The sequence below is a fragment of the Rhyacophila brunnea genome, unplaced genomic scaffold, assembly GCF_057557595.1.
Source record: "Rhyacophila brunnea isolate RB1 unplaced genomic scaffold, BYU_Rbru_1.0 scaffold_20, whole genome shotgun sequence".
Lineage (NCBI taxonomy): Eukaryota > Metazoa > Arthropoda > Insecta > Trichoptera > Rhyacophilidae > Rhyacophila > Rhyacophila brunnea.
In genome coordinates this window covers 5935833-5955467 of record NW_028232860.1, presented here as the reverse complement: position 1 = coordinate 5955467, position 19635 = coordinate 5935833, and the positions used below count along the sequence as shown (strand labels likewise).

Genomic DNA, 19635 nt, shown 5'->3' with positions numbered 1-19635 from the left:
AACATTGCCTTTCTATCAAAAAATAATTACTATTACAATTGAATACGAAACAGTTCAGCTGAAATATAAATCGTTGTTTCTCAATATTATTTATTTATTTAAGGTAACAGAACTTTGTGGACATAACGAATCTAAATTCAAGACGTTCACAACATGAGATTTACATAATAATAAATAATAATCTCACAAGAGAGAATAAAATATTAAAATATATATACATACATGCAATATTATATATTAAAATAAATTTTAGAAAACAAAATGCACTTTAGTAAGGTTAGTTTGGTATGGACCCAGAGCTTATTATGGACTAATTATTTGTAAAAAATACTTAACTTGGATATGTTTGAAGTCTGAAGTTCTAGAAGGATGAACAGGAAACGTGCAAATTTCATTTCCCGTCCGAGAAGATCCATGTTGAAATAATATAGAAACTGTTGTTAACTTAATCCGGTGACGTCTTCACTGATGAGATGTAATTTAAAGAGTGACGTGTAAAGTGAGACTGTGAACTTTACTGTCTTCGCTCATTGTGAACCCTTTCCTTACTGATTATTGCGTCAAAAAAAAAGGCGCCAAATCTTCTGATTGGTTGATAATCATCTAATGTTTCTTTATAATTACTAGTATTCAGGGCTACCCATTTTACAGTAAGGATGTGCCAAATTAATCGTTATTTTTTGTAATTTTAACGGTATTCGGTTATATGCGTTGAAGGTTTTGGTAGTTATGGGGCGTTGAAATGACAGTATCGATATAACATATTGTATTTTTTTCTTATATTTTAGCATACCTACTTATCTAATCGTCTTTTTTTTCAGAAAATCCGCAAACGTGTTAATGGTATCGAACAGTTCTATAATGATAGAATGTGCAGAAAAACCATTTTCCGCTATTTTGCCACTACTCCCGAAATTAAATGGCGAAATACATACAGTGACAATCACAAATTGCCCCCTGCCAACTACATCGTATAGAGAAATCATTGAAAGTAGTAAACTATCCAATAATACTATTAAGCTTGAAACACGAAACCTGACTAGACATCATCTAAAAGAACTGGAAGGAATCAGAGAATTAGAGTTGTCATTTGTGGAAATGAGCAACGTTGCTGAAGATGCTTTTAAGGATATGACAAATCTCACAACTTTGAAGTCACTTTCGTGCAATATGCAATCATTTAGATCTAACTCATCCAGCTCTATGACAGATCTATTACGTTTAGCTTTAATTAATAACAGCTTGTATAGTTTATCTCAGGAACATTTTCAAGAGTTCCGATCGTTATCATACTTACAAATACAGAAAAACAAGTTGACGAATCTACACAATGAATCTTTTAAATGTTTGAATGATTTGATATATTTAGATTTAAGTTCGAACAGCATAAAATATTTACCGAACGGTATATTTTATGGTCTTCGCAATTTAAAAAATCTTATAATTACCAAAAATGATTTAAGTTCTCTGCCCGAAAAAATCTTTTTTGAATCAACTTCAATTTTAAGTTTATCCTTGAATGAAAATAATTTTAAAGGAATACAGCCGCATTTATTCAGTAACTTGATTAAATTGATTGTGTTAGATCTAAGTGACAACGAACTGTCATGGATAGCTGAAGAGTCATTTTCGTCACTGCGAAACTTACAAAATCTCAATCTGAATAACAATAAGCTGACTAAATTGGATGGGTAAGTGAATTATCACAGCTTGTTGCGTGGTTGACCAGATGTCGTATGTATTACGAAATTAATTGTTTACATTATTTTGTTACAGACAATTCTTCAGAAATTTAAAATCTCTACAGGACCTGAGTATAAATAATAACAATTTAAAACATATTTATTCTTTCTACAATGTCTCGTGTACACATAATATAAGGCGTATCGACTTTTCTTATAATTATCTTACAACGATGGGAGTCGATAACAACGATTATTTGACAGTATTCTCCAATTTAGTGATACTAAATCTTAGTCATAATCATTTTGAAAAAGTCGATCCCATATGGAGAGATAAATTTCCGAAATTGAAACTCTTAGATCTCAGCTATAACAAGATCTCCGAACTTGGGGTGAGTTAATTCATTAATATTCATAGGTGTCGCATAATATAATCTCTATATATATAAAAATCTCGTGTCACGGTGTTTGTGGTCGCACTCCTCCGAAATGGCTCAACCGATTTTTATGAATTTTTTTATGTATAATTGTTAGGTATGAGAATAGTATAGTAGTGAGAATATATATTTTGTCTGTACTGAAATATGACTATATTCTAAAGCATTAGAGCGAGAGGTTTAAAAGAATACTATTTTATGTAATAAAAATACTTTATGCAGTCATCAAATGTTTAAAATAAATATAAAGTATAATAACGCTTCAAAATTATATAAATAGATTATCTACAACGTTTAAGGTATGTCCAGGATCATGCTTTGAAAATAGAACAAAAGCTCCATTTTGACCTACGCTGAGCATGTCCGCCCTTAAGAAATAACCAAACGTAAAATGGTTTTATTTTATTTTCGCTCTACATAATCGTTAGGAGTAATGGACATTGGTTTATGATAGCTGATATAAGTTATGTATTTTTTTGATTTTATCGAAAGGATTGGGGTTACGGGGCGCGGATCACACGTCATTGCTGAAGCGGCATTCGCGACCCGCGCTACTTTCATGACTTTATTTTCGTTTTCGATACCGCTGTGCCTATGCGATGTTTTCGTAACGAATCCGCCCGGGTGGTCAAGACAAAAGCATGTTCCATGCTTAAATATTGCAGAATCAAACATGCATTCGGTGTGTAAAGCACTGGGCTACAATTCGCTGGCTCTGGGTTTGATTCCCAGTAAGGTTATGATATATTATGGATGTGATTTTTTCAAAGCCTGAGTGTTTGTGATTATTTCATTTATATTACTGATTACAATATTAATTCACCATTCTGCAGCATTCAGCCTCATGACCTCTGAAAAACAAGATACTTTCAAAGAAAACTAAAACAACTCTCTACCAAACCTCTTCTGCATAAATTTTGGGTCAGAATGCTAGGTATTTTTTATATGTTATGAGAGAAATATGAATATCTTTTGAAATGAGAGAATAGAGAAAAATCTTTGGTGTTGTAAAGGAGCATTTAAAGGTATGAGAAAGAGTATACTATTCAGATTGCAGGGATAGTTATTAACAAGGTAGGCTGTGTAAGCATCTTCTGAGGGAAATAGATTTACCTAGAAAGCCAAATCTCAGACAAATCAACCGTAGAACAACAGCGCTATGTTTTCCAAGGTGCAAAAAGTTTGTTGAGGATACATTGACCTGCCAAGTGTTGTAGTACCTAAAATGACGATAAAAACCTCCAATTTAACATGTTGCATTTTATTACGATGAAAATACTTCCAATCTATGTAGTATCGTTCATTTTTGTACCAATATAGCAGTTTTTGTCGTTTCCGTAAATTCTAAATGATACTACGAGTATATGGACGTTATGCCTTGTCTGTTCTCACCTTTACTACATTTGTTGAGTACATTATGATGTTGCTAGGGTTAAACTTTATAAATAAAACTGTTATTTTTAAGTGAGTATATTTATTTCAGTTGGACGACATCATCTTTAAGCCTTATTTTACTGCTGTCAGTCTAAAAAACAACAATTTACAACGAATCAATATACGAAATGTACAAACAGAAGATTTAGATAAAAAGTTAATTTATGTATATGTTGCCGAAAACCCAGTTAATTGTAATTGTGATTTTATCCCATTTCTAAGTTACCTTTATTGGTATAACGGTAAACCAAATGACATACAAGCGGACATACACACAGCTAAATGTAAAACACCACATCGACTAGAAGATACATTATTGATAGATCTTGAAGGTGAACAACTGTGGTGTCCATGGACAAAACTAGAAGAGATGACATGTCCAGAAAATTGCAGCTGTTTTAGTCGAGTCTTCAAAAAATCAAGAATAGTCAATTGTTCCAACTACCATAATCAATCAACTATCGTTATACCAAAATCAACACCAGATCACATTGTTACTGATCTTTACTTAACAAAATTGGCCTAAAAAATTTGTCAATATTTTTGAATCAAGTTAATGCTTACAATCTGATAACCGAATTACATGTGGCTGATAATAACATCTCCGACTTGAGTATTCAAGACATCTCAATGAATATAAAGGTAAATAATTATTATTTTTACTATATTTACAATATTTAGGAATGATTCCATATGATTATAGTCTGTCTCTTAAGATTCGATTGCTACTCATTCATCCTATTTTCCGGTAATAATTTATAATGGTTGCGCTTTTAGCAGTGGACTGTAATTTAAAGATGCTGGTGGATTACGGTTCTAGGGAGAGAGGGGGTTAACAACATAGAAATGCTTCACCGTTCATTCTATTGGTCCTTCCTTTTTATATTAAAATTTCGTCCATTATTAGTATTACTATGCGATGAAAGATGCTATAATTTTGATATTACTTTATTATTTTTGTTTACCAAATATTAAGGTAATAGAATAATGATTTTTTTATTTATTTATTCTTGAAAACTCATACGAGAATTATTTTTAAATACATAACATCATCATTTCAGGTTTTGGACATAAGAAACAATTGGCTATCGTTTATTGATTCGTCAGTCATCAATATGTTTAGCAGTTCAACAAGTCTGAATCAATTATGGTTTTCTGGAAATCCCTTCGACTGTAACTGTGACAATAAACCTTTCATTCGTTACTTGGAGGAAAACTTGGGAATAGTAAGTATTTTGTAATTATAACTTTTTCTTCATCTTATTGAAATAGCAGTATTCAGAGTTTTTAAAAATCCAGGAAATAATTTTTTTATGTACTCAAATTTTCTTATAGTGGGTGTATTATAATAATATGTCACACACGGATAATATTTTGAAATTTATTTAATATGTCAAATATGTCAAATATATGCCAAAAAGTTCAACAATATCATTGTGGGTAGAGCTTGAGATATCTCGAATTAGGCATATAAGATTTCTCGAAAATTCTCAAGATTCTCAAAATCATCATTATTACCAAATTATCTCTTCTTTTTGAGCTTCCTGCAGAAAAAAAAACAATTTACTGTAAAATTTGTTAAAAGTTGAGTCATCAGAACAATAATACTGACGAGACCTTTGTTTAGCTCTTTCGACTAAAATTTTTATACCGGGAAAACCAAGAAATTCTGTTCGGACCAAGTCGTCAAAAATCGTTTTTTTTTTACAGGGAAATTAAAATTTCGTATGCACTTTAGGATGGTGGTAATTTCTAAATTTCTCGAGAATCTCATTAATGATTTTTCGAGAAATGAAATTTCAGAAAATAATTTTTCTTTCGAGATAAGCCTTTTCTGATTATTTCTCAAGACGACATTTATCGATCACAACCTTTAAATTATTGTGGGGTGTTGTAGTCCTATAAGGCAATTTCGCATTATTGAAGCATGAGGCGAAAAGTCGAAACGTGCATAACAAAAAACGACTGAAATAGAATAGTAAAAAACTAAAATCAATTATAGTTTAAATTAGAATTTCATCAATACCCTCGGTCAATGGTATCAATTTACTTAGTACTAAATTTATACTACCATGCATTAGGGACTCAAAATAATATATAAAGGCTGACATAAAGTTCTGAAATAATCTGTTAAGAAACTTTTTCGTGAGGCCATCAAGGTCCACATCGAATAAAATTGTAGTCAATAAAACCAATTATTTTGTTAAACGTATTTTTAAAAATTGCTGATATTTTGGTCTCTAAAAGTATGATCCCGCTTGTTTTATACATTAAGGTAAACGTCAATTTCATATTAGTGGTTAAAATGCCTGCAACCATGTATATATAGCCCCTCGATGTATATTTGTTTCTTTGGTTTATACGCTCCTATATTAGTATATTTAGGTGAAAAAATACCAAAGCATAATCTGCTCGGATGGTATTATCATCTCATAAGTTGTTCCAGAGATATTATTTGGAAAATAATCTGCTGTTATAGCCATCAGTGTCATTATACTGATAATCAGTATCATCCTAGGAGTTTCCACTGCTCGTTTCTACAAATAGAAACTGAGCATTTTGCCATTTTATAAGCATATTTTAGTTATTAGTCTTTTTTGTAATCAGCAGGGTTGAGTAATACATAAATCAATTTATGTTCAATCACGTTATATTTTAATAAATCCAGTTTATTTATTTTTGTATATTAAGGTAAAGGATTACCAAAACATCACCTGCTCGGACGGTCGGTACATCTCAAAATTTGACCCAGGGATATTGTGCAAAGAGCGCTTTACCATAATAGCAATCAGCATTGGAGCAATACTTAGTACCATCCTGGGAATATTCGCTGCTGTATTCTACAAATACAAACAGAGCATCATAGTGTGGCTTTTTTCTAAAGGATTGTGCATGTCGTGGGTGTCAGAGAAAGAGATTGACAAAGACAAATGTTATGATGCATTCATTTCCTATTCACACAATGACGAGGATTTTATTGTGTCTACGTTATTGCCTGAATTAGAAAAAGAGCCTCACCCATTCAAGATATGTCTGCACTCCCGAGATTGGCTTGCTGGCGAATTTATTCCAACTCAGATCGCCAGATCCGTCGAATACTCCCGGCGAACTATAATCTTATTGTCCTCAAGCTTTTTAGAGTCCACGTGGGGAAAGATGGAATTCAGAGCAGCGCACACCCAAGCATTGAAAGAACGGCGAGCAAGGGTAATTTTAATACTATATGGTGACATCGGCCCCATTGATAATCTGGACGTTGAACTAAAAGCTTATATCACCATGAATACATATATAAAATGGGGTGATCCGTGGTTCTGGAGAAATCTGAGGTACGCTCTACCGTATCCCCAAAAGGTGAAAAGAATCTCATCAACCGTCAGAGATACTAAAGTTTGACAATATTCTTGTAACTCACAGAAAATTGCCCGTTTAGAAGTCTTTTGTCAGTACTTTTTACTTAACTTCAATGGAAACACCAAATATGAAACCGCCCGAATAATTTTCTAATTTTTCTCTTACATCTATCATATTACGATTATGTGAGTATGTTTATATTTATAATACACAAGCACAAGCATTATCATTTGCCACTCATGTTATAGAAGAATAAAAAAAACAAACGAATATACCACATTCTGTCACTTACATAACATACAAACTATTTTTATATGACAATATTTTTTTTATGTCAGAATGTGTATTTTACCACGATTTTATTAGCTCGTATTCTTGTTTGTACGGTACAGATTTTTTGTTATGTGTTCAGTACAATTTTTTTCTTGTTTGTCCAAGAATTGAATTGGACGATTGAAGATTTTTAACTAACTACCCGACTAGCTAGATATTTGAAACTTTTAGAATATATATCAGAACACGACGACAATGCATTCTTTTAATACTTTTGGCCATCTTTAAGCAGAATTGAATCCATTTTCAGTTAATTATGTTTTGCATGTTTTGGAAAAAAATCGTTAAAAGTAAACACTATTGTTGGTTGCTCAGGGGATCCAAGTAACTAAATTATCAATATATACGTTCGATACTATGGAAATCAATATGAAATGTCAAAATGACATTTCAGTATTCTATATTTATTCAGTATTTCTATCAATTACATATAAAAATATTTATTAATTGTCAAGTTTTATATGACTCAACAGAAAATTTAAAAACGTGGTATTTAAAGAGTTTTTTTTATCCTGTAATTATTTTGAAACTAATTTTTGTTAACTGATTGTTAAAAAAGTGTGAATAGCCAACGATAGCCAAGGTTCGAATCCTAGGTCTGGCAAATACACATATTGTTTTTTAATGTGTTTAAAGTCAGAGTCAACACCTAATGGAATAAGCAAGAAGCTAACATCTATTTCTCGTATAAAACAAAATCTGGTAATACAATTATTCTCCACTCTGTAAATGCCTAATAAATATTTTGTAAACTTATCGGAAAAACTTAGGTGCCCTGATAATTTTTTTTAAATTTATTTTCCCTGTGCACTTATAATAAGATTTTATTTAGATTTTTAGATCTAATAATTTATTGTATTGATTATCTTGTAATCGCGCGTGGAGAGGCCAAGCTGATAAAAAACATGCTTCAAAGAAATTCAATTCACACTCGCAACAGCACCATAATATGCAATTATATCGATGTAATTAGACATTTATACAGGCATGTGATGGTTTTTTATATTGATTCAGTAGAATAACTTTGGTGACTCCGATTTTTAACTGTATTTTCTCTGTAGATCTTATGATACGTTTTTATTCCGTTTTATAGATCTAAGAATTTATTGCCATCTACTAAAAATATGTGTAAAGCGGACAAGCTAAAAGGAAATAGCTTTTTAAGGAATTTATTTTTAACATTTATTGTACTCGTTCCTATTAAGTATATTATTATCACACATTAATGTAATTTTTAAACCAAAATTTGAAAATTTTACTTTACAATTTTTAGATTTTAAAATCTTACACCACATCATATTTGCTCACGTAAGGAGTTGTTTTAGGCATATATTCATGGTCATAAAATATTACAGTTATTTTTTGATAATTAAGCAGTTTAAACATCCAAAGAACTTCGTTTTATTAATATTTTAATCATGATTTATTGTTTTATATGAAAAATATAACCGGTATATATAAAAAAACAAGACTGTTATGGATTATTAGATTTAAAAAACAAGATTGTTTTAAACATTTTTACTGCTTACCTTTACAAGTAATTAATTTTTATCTCTCTAATGGGGGATTTTATTCTTTTCTAAGCACATAATTTGTAAGTTATTTGTATTATTTTAATTAGAATATAATATTAAGTATAAAATAATACATATGTCAATAAATATTATAGAAGGGTGTATTTTCAAAGTGAACTTATTCCGCTACTTGACGAAAATTAGTTATGAATGCCAGAATTTAAAGGTTAAATTTTTAACAAGTATTTTTTGTATAAAAGAACCTACTAGCATTGAATTCAATAAAAAATCAACTTAAAAATTGGTGTTAGTTATAAAATATAGCTAATTCCAATACAATAAACATATTATGTAACATCAACAGCGTAAATAGTTTTTTGGCTTTTGCCAAAAATTTGTTCAAGTGGAATAAGTTCACTTTGAAAATACACGCCTCTAATCATATATGACTTGTTAACAAACAAACCATTTTGTTGCTATTTTTTGATCCTGGCATGTTCTAAAGTTATATTATAGTAATATTATTTAAAAAAAAAAAATGAGACTCTATAATGAGTTTATATTGAAACAGTCAAAAGGGTGTCACCCCTTAAGGACCTAATTCCCATAGAAACCAAAGAAGTTTGAAGCAGTATGTGGTCACCTTATAGCAAATAATATAATCAGAGTTTGCCAAGAAATCAGTAAGCATGTTTTAAATAATTTGGAAATTAAAAGTGTAATAATTTAACGTAATTACCTAAATTTATTGTAATTAAACGAACATCCTTAAGTTAAGATATATATAAAATATTTTTTTAGAATATGTTTTAATTAAAATAAATAATAAATACTGTAATAGCATTAGGACCGGAGACTAAAATAATAATATTATTTGACTAGCTATAAACATAATTATTGTGAGTACACCGGCCACCTAAATATTGTATAGTAGTTAACGTGGGGAATACCAGGTGGACAATTAAAACAGATGTCACCTGAGACAAGTGGCGAAGGGTGGAGGTAGGCTCTTAAGATCCGTAATAAATAATACATACTAAGCTTTGTCAGTCAAACGTATCTGTTTTCATTGAATTAAGACTACAATGTCAGTTTATGAAATTCAATTAAACGCTGCCTAATCCAAGCCATAGTAGATAATAGTAAAAAAATATTCGTTTTTCTATAAGATATTTAAAATTAATCCATTAAACTATACATAGCTTTAGGTATTTGATAGATATAATAATATTTTCTATCGATTATGGTTTGGTCAGGCAGGGCTAATTGAATTCAAAAAAACTAACCAACACCATCTGTAATATTATAAAAATAATAAAAATGAACCAACAGAATATTGTGTAATATGCATTTTTAATTCAACGAAAACAAAATAATAATTATGACTGAAAAAGTGTGCACTATTTTTGTCGGATCGCTTATAGCATGCCAAATTTATTGTGGTTTGGTTAAGCAGGATTTAATTGATTTTTAAATATTATCCAACAACATCTATAAATAATTGTAGTTTTCGGCACTGCCTGATACCCGGGTTGTAAAAGCAGAGTGAGAGGAGATGAGTCAACCCCAAAGTAGTTTGAACGAGACAAGAGGTTGTCAGAATTCGATGGCAGAATTTGTATTTTTTATTTTTCTGTATTTTTTTGCCAAGTTTTGATCTGTCCAGATCAAGAACTATTACTAGGGTTTCTGACCTTCAGCACGCCGGTGGTTCTGTCAGTGTGATTCAAAAATTACAATATTATATTATTAAGTATTATGATTGGCTATGACTGTAATTTGTAACAATTCCGTTCTAAATAAATCTTCCATGCTCATACAACCGTTGTTGTTTTTTTTTATGACCAAAGCAATCAATCCTTACATCATCCTCACCATCGATCTTTAGATATGACCAAATCACCATGAGCAACGTCAAGGTTGTTTTCGTCTCGCAGTATACATATTATTATGCATTCATTTTTGGTATCCCGCCCTTTAGAAACCGAGTAAACTTTTGAGGATCACTTAAGGGGGAGAGGCATACCAGAAGAGTCACTAAGAAAATACGAAGCTTGCAATTTGAGACATTTTTTTGATAATTTATAATTTCAATTGTATAATATAATAAATATGTATCTGAACACATTAAAAAGAAAAATATTTTATTTAAAGTCAAAAAGAAACTTACAATTGTAAAAAAAAGTTATAAAATGTGAATTTGTCACAGGACCACATCTTAATATTACATTATATTTAAAGGTCATATTTATTATTAAAATTTACTTTATTAAGTTTTCTATTTTTTTCGTACAGATTTTTGACTAATTCATAGTTTTTTTTTTAAAAAAACATCGATTTTTTTAAAAATAAAAATGTGTTGAAATCTTTTTATTATTTACTGATTATGAGTACATCCCTGATCTCGGACGTGTTAACGTCGAAACGTGTTCATAACAAGTCTGTTTAACGCAATTCTGTTTTACAATGATAACTTTACTAAAAATACCAATTAAAAAACATTGTTTGTTAATAATTATAAAAAAATGTGATTGGCTCATCAATATATTTAATATGTATACTGTTTACTTCTACTTATTAAGTAATAGTTTGTGTTCTCTTAATTATTTAAATAATAAATTCTTGCAGCAATATAATCAGTTAATGTGGCTTTTTTGATTTATTTTCTTCCAAACTTATTAATTACCCAATATTAATTTGCCTAACTATGATAATAATAATAATTAAGAGATGAAATTATTTCAATTAATTTTTCTAATGTCAATTATCTAAAATAATTGGACTTCTAAGTGAATTACGAATATTAGCATTGTTATAAATTGAAAATATATTATCGCCGGATTTGTTTTCTCAAAAAATGACAACACAGAAATCTTCTATACGCGACAACAGCAACTTCCTGTTATCGCCGAGATCTTATTGTGGATAGTGGTTTAATAATTTCTAAATTGAAAGAAACTTTGATGATTTTCTACGTGTAACATGGGCTGTTACCTTCTTAGACGCTCACATAGTGGCCGCAAACAGCCAAACCCAACTTATCATCAAAAAGTTAATGTTTTTGTTGTCAGACTATCATATCCTGTTATATACACACATTATTTATAGATAATAAAGTAAAACAATTAAGTGATTAAGTTTCATTAAAACTATGCGAAATTTATGCCTTTTATGTGTGTAAATTTAATAAAATGTTGTATTACAAATAAGTTATTAAATTGCAATGTAACTATGCGAAATTCATGGTTTTTATGTATGTATATTTAATAAAATGTTATTTTTGAACGCGATTCTTTTTAATAAAATATAAAATTGAAAGAAAGAAAAAATAATTGTCATTTTATAATATTATAACAGACCGCATATCATGCGCAAACATGCACCGATATTAGAGCTATTATATAAAAATACTGGTAAATACGAGTATTATGACATTCTACTCTCGCAGTACAGTACGCTGGCGCTGGCTTTTCATCTGGGAGCACCGGGTTTGATCCGGTTAGGACACAATCTATTTTTATATGTGATTTTCAAAACCTGTGTGCTTGTGATTGATTCACTACTATTACTAAATACACTAATGTTAAACAACACTACCGTCATTGGGTCTCTAAGCCTGTTGTAGTGTTAAAAATAATATAAATCTATGTTTGCAATACTATTAATTGAGGTCTCAACAAAATATTGTTTCAATCTTTAAAAATAATGTAGGTAAATTAAATGGTGCCAAATTAATATGATTCAAGCCAGTATTAATAAAATTGATTCTTCATGTGTCAACATAATAATATGTATGTATTATTGAGGAGGTGTCAAACATCGTAATCATAAACATACATAAAAAAACTCACCAAACCAACGGCGATTATTATTTTGTAACTGAGAGTGAAGTGAATTGTTTTACGGTTGATAATATTTGTAAATTTACACGTAATCTAAGTATCTTCTTTGCCAAAAATTCACTTATCCGAAAGAATTCTGTTAAACTAAAAATATTAATTAAAACGTTTTTATTAGCTCGCATTCTAATTTGTCCGGTGGTTGTTTATCCTGCACAAATCTTGCAATCGATTTTTAACTAACTTTATATATCAGAACACGATGCCAATGCATTATTTTAATAGTTTGAGCAATCTTTAAGTAGAATTGAATTCATTTTCAGTTGATTCTGTTTTGTATAAAAAGTTATTTTGGAAGAAATCCGTAATCCAATTCACTATTATTGGTTGCTAAATGGATGGTTCTAGCAACTAAATTACTAATATATACGTGCGTTACTATGGAAGTCAAAATAAAATTTTAGTATTCTATATTTGTTTGTTTATTATTTACTTTTTATCAAGAAAAAATTTGAGCATATTGAGCATAATAATTCAACAGAATGTTTAAAAACGTTGAAAGTATATAAAAAGTTCTTTTTATCTTGTAATTATTTTAAATATTCTTGAAAGTCGATGGACCTCACATTTTTTTGAGAACGGTGCAATATTTAATATTTTTTGAAATCGTACCTACCTGTTTTTCCTCATCATATTTAAGTATTTAAATATCTGTACCTCAGAGGCAGACGGATGCAAATTCAAATACCCAATTGTTCAGGAGAGCCAAAAAACAATTTTTATTTTAAACGAATACTCATAACTTCTAAGAAAATATACATTGAATGATCATTATTTTTTTTATTCTAATTCAGTTAAAGTACTTCTGGAATATGTAAGAAAGGAATAAATATAATACAATTTTATATCTAAAAAAAATAAAATAAAAAACGTAGTGTGGATTTGCAAAAATTTCTAGGTATACATAATATAACAAAGCAAAACACAATTTTTTTTATTTTTATTATGTCATCATCATCATCACCAGCCTGAATCTATTCACTGCTGGATGAAGGCCTCGCTAATCTCCAAGCTGATTCCACTTCTCTCGTTCCTGTGCGTTGCGTTGCCAAGTTTTTCCGCAGAACTTTATCATTTCATCAATCCAGCGGCCTCTAGGTCTACCTTGCGGATGTTTTTTACCTTTTGGATACCACTGGATGACCAACGATTGTCCTTTCTTCGAGCCATGTGCCAGCCCATTTCCATTTGAGGTTTTTAGCAAACTCTATCACATCATTAATCCTTGTCTGTTCCCTTATCCACTCATTCCTTTTTTTTCCCTTTGCGTTTTGCCCAGAATGCCCCTTTCCATACCACGTTGTGCTACTCTAAGTTTCTGGATCTTTCTTTTACTTAGGCATAATGTTTCACACGCATGTAGTTACGGGAAGTACAAACTGGTTGAACACTTTGCACTTTAGGCATCTTCGAAGAAATTATTCAGGCGGCCAAAAGCACTCCAGCCTAGCTTTACTTTGCGAACAATTTCATCAAAAATACATCCATCTATAGAGACTTATTGTGCCAGATAGATGTAGTTTTTCACCTGTTCAAGCTAAATGCCATTGATGAGGATCTTTTTTTGGCCCGCAAATCAGTTGAACATGACTTTATTCTTTGATAGATTTATTTACAAGCCTACTTTGTTGTTTACTCCAGCGAGTTACTGCATTCTGCTTTGGAGGCCTTCTGAGTCTTGCAAACTACTATTTATTGTTATCGGCAAAGCGTAGATGACTCATGTATTTTCCATTTATGGGGACCCGTGTCATTCCAGTCAAGTTGTCTAAATAAGTCTTCAAATGTAGCTGTAAATAGTTTAGGTGAGATTGTATCACCTTGTCGGACTCTTTTGCTGATAGAAAATGCGCGATGGTTTATGGAGATGTTTTTGCGCTACTGTTTGAAAATATTTATATAGCGCCCGGGGATTCCTTGATTTCTGAGTGCATCGAGTATTGAAAATTTCTTTATGGAATCGAAAGCTTTCTCATAGTCTATAAAACCCATGGATAGCGGCAGCTTGTATTCCTGTTACCGCTCTGATTTCTCTGATGACTTGGATAATATGGTCCATAGTGCTGTATCCTCCTCTAAAGCTCGTTCTCATGGCTGGTTCTTGTCTAGTACATATTGCAGACGGTTTGAGAGAATTTTATCTTAGTGGATTATTGGATTTGCATCCTTCTGCTTCTAAGGTAGGTATGGCGTTTGCATCTTTATGCTATGCATATCTTGGACTAGAATTTTCATCTCTCTGCCACTTATAGACAAAGCCTTTAGCATGACGATTCTTAAAAAAACTCATTTTCCCAAAAAACGGAGTTGCATCCGTCTGCCTCTGAGGTACAGATATTAATAAGGCATTTTTTTATTCTGCGAATAATTCACATGATTTGAGAATGTAACATTCAATATTATATTAAACATACATAACTTGAAAACCCCTCACACCCACTAGAAAAAATCACATTTGAAAAAAATACGATGCTCGACGGGATTTAAATCCGTATATTATCCGTCTGGTATAGCACCAATTTTCTTTAACCAATTAAGCTACGAGCCTCCTACCTAATTGCGACATTTTAAACTAGTAGGTCCTACATGAAATGCTTATAAAATTGCGTTATTATTGACTATCGGTTTTTGTGTTTTGAATAAAGAAATATTAATTTTCTTAATTACTAACCGACGTCCGACTCTCGCCAAATATTTAGTTATAGCGTCTACTTGAGCTTGCTAATAATTTTTAATAAACCATTTCTCTTATTCATCGAATAAATCACTAGATTAGAGATTGTAACATTCCATAATATACTGAACATACATAAGTTGAAAACACCTCAGATATAATAAATACCTAGAAGAAAAAGTTACATTTGAAAAAATACGACGCCTGGCGGGATTTGAACTCGTATAGGTATCCACTGGTATTGCGCCAATATGCATTAACCAATTAAGCTGCGAGCCTTTTATTAAATATTATATCTAGATTTTGTGTTATTTTCCCTGTCTTATTTATTGTATGTTTTCAGATCTATATTAAGTGCATTATACCACGTAAGCATTGGATAAAAGTAGAGTTAGAGAACGTCTCTCAGCTATATCAATGAGACGATTTTTTTTTTTAAATTTCGGTAACGTGGTAAAATGATTGATCTCTAGTAGCGTCGAATGGAGGAGAAGAAAGCTGGGAAGGCACGTAGCTTCTCAGAAGAACCAGTGAAAACATAAATAAAACAACTGGACCAACAACAACTGAAACAACATGATCAATAATCAAGATCGGTCTCGACCAGGGGTGACTAACCATTTCCTGTCGGAAAGCTGCATTCATTTATCTTAAATAAAATAAGGCTGCATTTAAGAAACATACATAAAAATGCATTTACAATCATCCCTTAACTTACGTGGTAGATGGGTTCTGAAGGATTTTGAAAAATAGGAATAAGCGTTTTTTTGTTTTTTCTCGACCGCGCAAATCGAGGGATGAGTGTACATTATTTTGTAAATGAAGGAAAACAATGAAATTTGTTTACGGGTTTACCCATTTACATGTATAACAATATTTCTTTATAATATACACATATTTAAACGGATATAGTAAATATTTATAATTAATGAAAACAATTTATAAATTGTACAGTTTTTAATGTCAAGCTTTTAATGACTGGGTTATATCTGCTTTTTCTTGGAAAGCTTTGTATTATTTGGTTGCAGCGTAGGGGTCCGCAGTTTCAGTATCTAGATCCTCTAAATGAGATTTCTCAATCGTCTCAAAATCGGTAAACTTTTTGTTGTATTCTACAATTATTATTATGCGTAATATTCAAATGACGCTAATATATAATTATTTTATTAAATGAGGAAAATGTTCATCCGAAATTTGTTTATGAAGAAGAAGTGTTTTTAGGCCTCCAGAGAGAGGACGTTTGTATAAACAGATTTTTTTTGCAAGAAATGGATGTCAGCCACTTTTCTCAGCCTATTGGGTCCATACCCTGACTCATACACAAATTGAAATATAGAATATAACAAATATGCTGTATCTGTACATTCTACATAATATTATGTTGTATCATAATAAGAACAAATGGAACAAATGGATCTCAGCCACTTGGTCAAACTAAGAGATACTTGAGATAAATAATATAGAATTTCGATTAAATAAAATAGCATTTTTTTATAGATTTGAGACTTAATTATTTCAATATTTTACGTAATGTCCAAATTATACAACCTACGCACTGTTGTCGATCGTCTAATCTGTCACTTTAAGAGAGCAAAATCATATAAATACTATTGTATCACAATTTTTAATATCACGACTGGTGTACTTACTTTTTTGCTTTTCCCTGTCATGCCCCAGTGGTAAAGAGAAGGGAATATATAAGGTCACGCCACTTTCTTCGCTCAATCGCCACCATATTGTGAGACCTGCAACATGTAGATCGCTTTAATCGGACAGTCTTTCTTCGTATACTTTAATTTCGTCATTATTATGTAGGCGTATCTCACTTTCGAATCAAACTCTTTTGCGCATTATGAGGTTTATTAAGATGATAAAATGAAAGGGCGCGTATACACAGCCTTGCTTTACTTCTGTTGTAATTTTGAAAGAGGACAGCTGATGTTCTAGCCTTTACGCGGCACTAAATACGTATTTATGTAGAGAGTACTTATCACGGTGACCAATTTCCATGGGGCACCATAACATAACAGAAAGACCGTTGAACTTGACAAATTTAATAAATGTGCATTCGTATACCTAAATAGGTCTGTAGAGAATATTTTTCAATTGTTTCCATGATTGGTGGACGTGCCAACATTTGCCCATAAACAGTAGGAAGATATTTGTCAAGTACTCATTAGTCATATGAATCCGAATTGAGGTGTAAACTAATAATAATATGAAACACAGTTCGTATGCTATTATACATAATCAACAAAATCTCAGTTTATCCAAATATAATCTCCAATAATTATTTTTATTAGTGTAATTTTTAGGAATACAATACGAAAAGAGACTGTTTATATAGTTTAGGTAGGCATTAAGTAAGCATTTAAATGGATATATTTACATTATTATTATTTTTTACTGTCTCTACTTGGGAGAAAAATATGAAACAGATATCAAACACTTAATTTTGTTAGTTATATATTTAATATTTTCAAATAAATAATAATAACGCAACATATATTATGAACCAAATTAACGTTAGACGGTCGAATTGCATAAAGCTCAAATTACACTACGCTTTCACGACGTTCATCTGGCCGGATCGTAAATCATTTTGGATCGTTCATTGGAGTCACCGCAAAAAATAATAACTTATTTTTCATACACAAGTCAAACAAAGATCGGTGAATATTGGGTCAAGCCGTAGGTTTTTGGTAATTGTCAAATCACCTGTCATCAGTCATCGACTGAATGGTGCAAGAAAAATGGAAATTATTTTTCTACGACTAAAGCGATAGACTCAAAATCACGATCAAGGACAAGTAATAAAGGCATACGATTGAATCGAGACTTTGCTAGAAAAAATAAGCTTTACCGATCGTGTCATGCAATTGTTTTTTAGGATCGTCGAGTATGCGAGTCTGCTCGTGTTTGACAACATTATAGTATAAAATATAAATGATTTCATTCCTCACGGACCAAGGCGTCTTTATCCATTTCTGATGATTACTGTGGCATACAAAACAACAGGTTACCTACCTTACATAAACTTTGTACTGGGAGTGTCCTAAGAAAAACTTTCGATGGCCTGGTTCTGATTTATAAAAAAATTGGACGCTGCAGGCAATCGAGACTATTATTTAACGGCCCACATGCTCAGCGTAGGTCAAAATGGAGCTTTTATTATATTTTCAGACCATGATCCTGGTCATTCCATAAACGTTGTAGATAATCTATTTATATAATTTTGAAGCGTTGTTAACGGCCCACGTGCTCGTCGTTGGTCAAAATTGAGTTTTCATTGTATTTTCAAACCATGATCCTTGACACTCCTTAAACGTTGTAGATAATCTATTTATATAATTTTGAAGCCTTATTATCCTTTATAGTTATTTTAAACATTTGAAGACTGCATAAAGTATTTTTGTTACATAAAATAGTATTCTTTTAAACCTCTCGCTATAATGTTTTAGAATATAGTCATATTTCGGTACATAACTGTGCAGTGGTGTTAAGATTTTTTGCATTTATTAATTTTTAAACGCATTTATAAAACCATTAGTATTAGTAGTAGTAATTATATTGATAATCTCTGTGATCCCAAATTTGACAAGAATTAGGCATTTTATTATTCAAAAAATGGGCAAGATTAACACATTTGAAGATGATTCTAAAGATATGTATTATAAGCTATGTCTTTGACCATTCAAGTGTGATAAACATCTTATGAATAATGATTGCTTTATAATAATTATTGACCTAAGAATAAGGTAGTGTTTTTTTGAAATACGCGATTTCTTTTGTCATTCTCCAGTAGTTAAGCTACAACATACGGCCGTAGCCATAAATTGACAAACTATAATTAAAATAAGGAGTAAAATGATATAAACGTGCGTGTTTGAACATATGCGGTTTAAAAAAAATAAAAATAAATTCGGTTAGGTACATGTTTGAACACGCACGTTTACATAATTTTACTCCCTACTTTAATTATAGTTTGTTAATTTATGGCTACGGCCGTATATTGTAGCTGAACCACTGGGGAATGACAAAAAAATGGCGTATTTCAAAAAAAAACTACCTTATTCTTAGGTCAATAATTATTATAAAGCAATTATTATTCGTAGGATGTTTATCACACTTGAATGGTCAAAAACATAGCTTATAATGAGTATCTTTAGAATAATTATCTTTAATTGTGTTAATCTTGCCCATTTTTTTAATAATAAAATGACTAATTCTTGTCAAATTTGGGATCACAGAGGTTATCAATATAATTTTTTATCGTGAATATTTTACAAAAATTATCTCGTAATAAAT

At 30.9% G+C, this 19635-nt stretch overlaps 1 protein-coding gene and 1 pseudogene across 1 annotated transcript in view; both read left to right on the top strand.

Annotated features, from left to right (window-relative positions):
- The window catches only part of LOC147071117 (uncharacterized), a 56755-nt gene that overhangs the window by 17845 nt on the left and 19275 nt on the right, over positions 1–19635 (top strand). The gene's annotated exons all lie outside the window — the stretch shown is intronic.
- Positions 1916–6949, top strand: LOC147071119 (protein toll pseudogene; annotated as a pseudogene).